Source organism: Cyprinus carpio, chromosome A12 (assembly GCF_018340385.1).
Source record: "Cyprinus carpio isolate SPL01 chromosome A12, ASM1834038v1, whole genome shotgun sequence".
NCBI lineage: Eukaryota > Metazoa > Chordata > Actinopteri > Cypriniformes > Cyprinidae > Cyprinus > Cyprinus carpio.
This window is the reverse complement of record NC_056583.1, coordinates 15,945,712-15,953,474: the sequence shown is the minus strand read 5'-3', so window position 1 is coordinate 15,953,474 and position 7,763 is coordinate 15,945,712.

The window sequence follows — 7,763 nt, the reverse complement described above, 5'->3', positions numbered from 1 at the left end:
CTTCGTTCAGTACCTTAGCAACTGCCTAGCGGCACTAGCAACCAACCCAGAACACCTATAGCAACCGCGCGCATAATAGCAACACCTTAGCAACCACCCCTAGTACCTTAGCAACTGCCTAGCAACCACCCAGGTTACCATAGCAACCACCTAGCAACCACTCAGAACACCTTAGCAACACCTTAGCAACCACCCCAAGTAACCTAGCTAAGCAACACCTTAGCTAGCCACCACAAGTACCATAGCAGCAACTGCCCCTACTTATGCAGCAAGCCACAGAACACCTAGCAGCCTTAGCAACCACCCCAAGTACCTTATCAACTGCCTAGCAACCGCCTAGTAACCACCCAGAACACCCTAGCAACCGCTTAGCAACACCTCAGCAACCACCCCAAGTACCTTAGCAACCATCAGCCCGAGGTACCTAGCAGCAGCCTAGCAACCATCCACATGGGGAGCCTACTTAGCCACCCGAAATAAGCCTAGCAACCACCTTGGGTACCTAGCAGCTCTTACAACTGCGTACCTTAGCAACCGGCCCGAGTTTTTGCCACTGCAAGCACCACTCCCATTTTCTTCAGGAAATGTGTACATTCTAGTTAATTAGTTGCCTGCAAGCACCACTCACATTTCTTCAAGTGGCAGAACCTAGTTAGTGGTGCTTGCGGTAAGACATACTTAATATTATCTCACATACTTATTATTATTATTATTATTCTTCTTACTTCTTCCGTTACCAAAATTTGGTAGCGTAACTAGTCCATAGTTTTTTATCCACGAAGACCATAAAAGTGTCCGTCGTCTGCGGCCTATTGAGAATGGTGTGCCTGCTTTTATAAAGCGTCCCGGGCGTCTGATGTTAAGCACCGGTGAAATATCGCCGAAAAAATGCATAGACAATGCGTGCGGCCAACTTTGTGGATCGTATCGAGAGAGAATTTGGCGAAACATGTGAATCAGATGAAATTTGGGAGAGGCTATCGGGCTGTCTGAGAACATACCCGCAGTGGGGTATATGGGGACAACGTACCCTGTTGCCAAAGTTTACCCCAAAGTTACCCCATAGACATGGTGATTTGAGGATCATACATGAAACAGTCGGGACTCTCCTGCTAAGGTAATTTGCATGGGGTTTTACGTGGTTTTCGTGACTGTCGGATGCACAATGGCGGGGAGACCTGGGGACCAGCCATGATCGGGCGACAAATCAGTCTATCAGGATCATTGTGTGGAGCAGTCAAGCCACGCCCTGGCGGCATTTAGGGTCCTTGAAATTGCGCGGAAGCTCATGGACTTACATTGGAAAAGATAAAAATAATGGTCTTTGGATAGGAGTGTGTCATGGAAGCAGAGGCGAACTCGTTTGACTCAGGGCTGCAACGATTTAATCGTGAGTCACCTTCAAAGACTGCGTTGGGATGGCCCTAGCAGCCACTTAGACCACCCTAGCAACCCAAAGCATAAGAGGGATATCTTCAAATCTGAATATCATAAAGGCATGGGGGTTTGGTTTTATATCATTCATACTGGAAAGCAGCCATCATTCCCGAAGCTGCCAAAGGCAACTCCTAGCAACCAGAGCGACAGAGTACCCCTAGCAAACTGCGTTTTGCCAAGACCTATCTCTCTGCATCAAAACATGTCGTAGGGTATAGAGGTTGGCTTATATTATCAAGCATTAACGGCATTATCATCATTGGGAGCTGCAGAACAGCTCTCTAACAGCCAGACAGGAGCACCTAGCAACCATTGCCCCAGATCTATATCTCTGCATCAGAACCGATGTACAGACATGGGGTTTGGCTTATATACTGTCCAAGCAACCTTTGGAGTGTCGTATTGTTTGGAGATGTTAGGCATCCCCTAGCAACCAAACGAAATTACCCTAACTTAACCCGTTTTGCAGGGCCATATATCTCTGAATCAGAACGCTGGTAGAACTATGGCGAGGTTGCATCTAACGACTCATGATGTAAACTGGAATTTTAACATCTTTGATCATCTTAGCAGTGAAATAGCTACATGCTTGTAGTGATTAGCTAAAGGAGATAAAATCAGGCTATGAACTCCTCTCTAAGAAGTCCTAAGCAACTGAGGGGCTGGTTTGCCTGCGAGCACCACTCCTTCATTTTCTTCAGGAAATGTACATTCTAGTTCTTCTTATTATTCTTTTATTAAGGAAATGTACATTCAGCGTAACTAGTCCCTTGGTTTTTGCCATAGACCCACAAAGAGGCGATCAAATCGATGACCTGATGATCCGAGAATGGTGTGCTATGACTTTTATGAAAACGTCGAGGCGTCCGATATTCGCTTTGCCAGGTAAAGCTCTCGCTGAAAAATCCATAGACAATGCATTGCGTAGCAACTTTGACGGATCGTAGCTCCAGGGAGAAAGAATTCGCTTGAGAAACATGTGAATCCACCACATTTGGAGGCTGCCAGGCTGATGCTTGAGAACGTACCCGCTGAGTGGGGTATAAGTTTGTACCCTGGGCGCAGAGCCCCCAAGTTGCACCCCACAGACATGTACTACTGGTGAGGGATTGTACATGAAACAAGCGTTTTCCTACTATAGTACTTTACCTAGGAGTTTTGCATTGAACATAACTCTGGATCACAATGTCGTAGAGACATGGGGGTGGGGCTAATTTTACTCCAGCCAACCAATCCAGTCTATAAGGATCATTTGTGAAGCAGTCAAAGCCACGCCCTAGCAGCCATTTAGGGCCCCTTAAGTAACAACCTCCATAGGCTTCCGGTAGAAAAGATGAAATTAATATCTTTGGATTGGACGGGAGTGTCATGCCGAAACATGAGGGTGGGCTCGTTTGACTCGGGGCAGGAAACAACCAATCAGGAATCACCTTCAAGACTTCATAGCCACGCCTAGCAGCTATTGCAAGCACCCCTAACTTACCCAAAGTATAGAATGATATCTTCAAATCCCCGAATATCATCCCATGAAAGCCATGGGGTTTGGTTTATATCATTCATACTGGCAAGCAGGCCTTTGGAGTATCATCATTTGGCGGCTTTGTTTAGGGGCCACTCCCCTGGCAAACTAAACAAATTTTGTGACTTTGTTTTTGCAAGACCTATATCTCTGCATCAGAACAGTATGTACCAGACATGGGGATTGGTTTATGTTATCAAAAAGCAGCCTTTGGGTTATGTCATCATTGGCAGCTGTCAGGTACTCCCCTAGCAACCAAACAGAGTACCCTAGCAGCCATTTTACCAAGAAGACCTATATCTCTGCATCAGGAACAATCATGCACAGACATAGGGGTTTGGCTTAAGCACAATCAAGCAGCCTTTGGAGTGATGTGGAGTCAGGGCCCTCCCCTAACCATTACGACGGGTACCTAGCAACCGTTTTACCAGGAAACTATATCTCTGAATCAGAACATCGGTAAAGAACGGGGTTGGCTCTTTTTGTCTCATGCTATGCAAACTGGAATTCCAACATGCTAGTCATGCTGGCAGTGAATAGCTACATCTTAATAGTGATGATTAGCTAAAAAGAGATAAATCAGGCTATATGAACTCTATAAAAAGACCTAAGCAGCTAGGGGCCAGGTTTTGCCTGCAAGCACCACTCACATTTTCTTCAGAATGTACATTCCTGTTAGTGGTGCTTGCAGAGGCTAAAGCATCAGCTTAATATTATCTCACATACTTATTATTAGTGGTGCTTGCGGAGAATAAGCAACAGCATATTACTATACACCATACTTATTATTATTATTGTGCTGATGCTTATTATTATTCTTCCGGTATTACCGATTTAAGTAGCGTAACTAGTCCGCAGTTTTTCACAGACCATAACAATGCATTCGCGGCCAACTTTGGCCGGTCGTAGCTCGAGAGAGAATTTGGCAGAAACATGTGAATCACCACATTTGGGGAGGCTATCAGGCTGTGCGAGAACATACCCCGCAGTGGGGTATAAGTTGTACCCCTGGGGCGCCAAGAGCCCCCAAAGTTGCCCCATAGACATATTATGGTGAGGGATTGCCCATGAAACACTGCGTTTTTCTACTATGGAAAAGGGCATAGGAATTTTGTATTGAACATAACTCTGGATCACAATGTCATAGAGCCATGGGGGTGGGCTCATTTTACTCAGACAACCAATCAGTCTGTCAGGATCATTGTGAAGCAGTCAAGCCACGCCCTAGCAAACCATTTAGGGCCCCTTAGTAACAAGCTCCATAGACTTCCATTGAAAAAGATCAAATTAATATCTTTGGATAGAAGTGTCATAGAAACATGATGGTGGGCTCGTTTGACTCGGGGCAGCAAACAACCAATCATGATTCACCTTCAAGTCTTCATAGCCACGCCCTAGCAACCATTTAGAGCACCCTAGCAACCCAAAGCAAAGAGGGATATCTTCAAATCTGAATGTCATAAAGCCATAAGGGTTGGTTTATATCATTCACACTGGCAAGCAGCCTTTGGAGTATCATCATTGGCAGCTGCCAAGCCACTCCCTAGCAACCAAACACAGTACCCTAGCAACCATTTTGCAAGATCTATATCTCTGCATCAGAACAATGTACAGACATAGGGGTTGGTTTATATTGTCAAGCAGCCTTTGGAGTATCATCATTGACAGCTGTCAGGCCACTCCCTAGCAACCAAACAGAGTACCCTAGCAACCACTTAGTAAGTATTATATCTTTACAACCTGAAAATCAGTTGCAGACATGGGGGTTGGTTTATATTGGCAAGCAGCCTTTGGAGTATCATCATTGGCAGATGCCAAGCCAATCATTCATACTGGCAAGCAGCATTTTAGGTATCGTTTTTGTTTTTGTTTATATGTGATTCATACTGGCAAGCAGCATTTGCAGTATGGCTCTTTTGACTCATGCTAGCAAACTGGAATTCTAACATGCTAGTTATGCTAGCAGTGAATAGCTACATGCTAACAGTGATTAGCTAAGTGCTCAAATGGGCTAACAACATGCTATGAACTCTATAAAAACTACATAGTGACCATCTGTGACAACTACCAACCACCTAGTATCATCATAGCAACTACCCCGGTTATGATAGCAACTGCCTAGCAACCACCCAGGTTACCATAGCAACTGCCTAGCAACCACCCAAAAGACCCTAGCAACCGCCTAGCAACACCTTAGCAACCACCCCAAATACCTTAGCAACTGCCTAGCAACCGCCTAGCAACCACCCAGAACACCCTAGCAACCGCTTAGCAACACCTTAGCAACCACCCCAAGTACCTTAGCAACTGCCTAGCAACCCCCTAGCAACCACCCAGAACACCCTACCAACCGCCTAGCAACACCTTAGCAACAACCCCAAGTACCTTAGCAACTGCCCAGCAACCACCTAGCAACCACCCAGAACACCCTAGCAACCCGGCCTGGCAACATCTTAGCAACCACCCCAAGTACCTTAGCAACTGCATAGCAACCACCCAGGTTACCATAGCAACCGCCTAGCAACCACAAAGAACACCCTAGCAGCCGCCACCTAACAACACCTTAGCAACCACCCCTAGTACCTTAGCAACTGCCTAGCAACCGCCCTAGCAACCACCCAGAACACCCTTAACCACCCCACCTAACAACACCTTAGCAACCACCCCAAGTACCTTAGCAACTGCCTAGCAACCGCCTAGCAACCACCCAGAACACACTAGCAACCGCTTAGCAACACCTTAGCAACCATCCCAAGTACCTTAGCAACTGCCTAGCAACCGCCTAGCAACCACCCAGAACACCCTAGCAAACCGCTTAGCAACACCTTAGCAACCACCTAAGTACCTTAGCCACTGCCTAGCAACCGCCTAGCAACCACCCAGAACACCCTAGCAACCGGCAGCAGCACCTTAGCAACCACCCCAAGGACCTTAGCAACTGCCTAGCAACCACCCAGGTTACCATATCAACCACCTAGCAACCACTCAGAACATCCTAGCAACACATAGCAACCCCTTAGCAACCACCCCAAGTGACCTAGCAACCACATAGCAACACCCTAGCAACCACCTTGGGTACCCTAGCAACCAGCTCTAACAAGCGCCAAAAACACCTTAGCAACCGGGCGCCGAGTTTTGCCACTGCAAGCACCACTCACATTTTCTTCAGGAAATGTACATTCTGAATTAGTGGTGCTTGCGAAGGCTCACTTACTATGCTCCATACTTATTATTAGTGGTGCTTGCGGGCAAGCAACACTATTACTATCTCACATACTTATTATTGCTTCTTCTTATTATTCTTACTTCCCGTACAAAACTTTGGCCCTAACTAGTCCTTCCGCACCGTTTGTCACAGACCAGCGAAACAGGCGTCAAATCGTGCGGCCTATTGAGGAGAGGTGTGCTATGACTTTATAAGCGTCCGGGCGTCGATGTTACTTTACATCGGAATGAAAAATCGGCCAAAAAAACACCCATAGACTTTGCATTGTGTCCAACTTTTACGGGTCATAGCTCCGAGAGAGAATTTTGCAGAAACATGTGAATCACCACATTTTAAGAGGCTATCAAGCTGTATGAAAACATACCCCGCAGTGGGGTATAAGTTGTACCCCTGGGGCGCAAGAGCCCCCCAAATTTGCCCCATAGACATACTATGGTGAGGGATATCCCATGAAACAGTGTGTTTTTCCTACTATGGTACTTTACATAGGCGTTTTGCATTGAACATAACTCTGGATCACAATGTCATAGAGACATGGGGGTGGGCTCATTTTACTCAGCCAACCAATCAGTCTGTCAGGATCATTTTGAAGCACTCAAGCCACGCCCTAGCAACCATTTAGGGCCCCTTAGTAACAAGCTCCATAGACTTCCATTGGAAAAGATCAAATTAATATATTTGGATAGAAGTGTCATAGAAACATGAGGGTGGTCTCGTTTGACTCGGGACAGCAAACGACCAATCACGAATCACCTTCAAGACTTCATAACCACGCCCTAGCAACCATTTAGAGCACCTTAGCAACCCAAAGCATAGAGGGATATCTTCAAATCTGAATATCATAAAGCCATGGGGGTTGGTTTATATCATTCACACTGGCAAGCAGCCTTTGGAGTATCTACATTGGCAGCTTCCAAGCCACTCCCTAGCAACCAAACAGAGTACCCTAGCAACCATTTTTCAAGATCTATATCTCTGCATCAGAATATCGTACTTACATGGGGGTTGGCTTATATTGTCATGCAGCATTTGGAGTATCATCATTGGCAGCTGCCAAGCCAATCCCCTAGCCAACAACCAAACAAATTGCCCTGGCTTAACCAATTAGTAAAGTCTTATATCTTTGCAACCAGAAAATCATTATCGACATGGGAGGTTGGTTCTTTTGACCCCATCTTTTAGTAAACAGAGATTCCATCATCTTTAGTCATGCTAGCAGTGAATGCCTACAGGCTAATAGTGATTAGCTAAGTGTTAAATCAGGCTAAGAACTCTATAAAGTTATACAGTAATGATCTTTGACAACTAGCAGCTGCATAGCAAACACTTCAGGTACCCTAGCAACCACATAGCAACACCCTAGCAACCAACCCGATTACCTAGCTTAACCACCCTGGGTACCCCTAACTTAGCAGACCCTAGCAACCATCCTGGGGACCATAGCAACCACCATAGCAACCACCCCGAGTAGCCTAGCAACCACCCTGATTACCCTAGCAACCACCCTGGGTACCCTAGCAACAGCCCTAGCAAGCATCCTGGGGACCATAGCAACCACCATAGCAACCACCCCGGGTAACA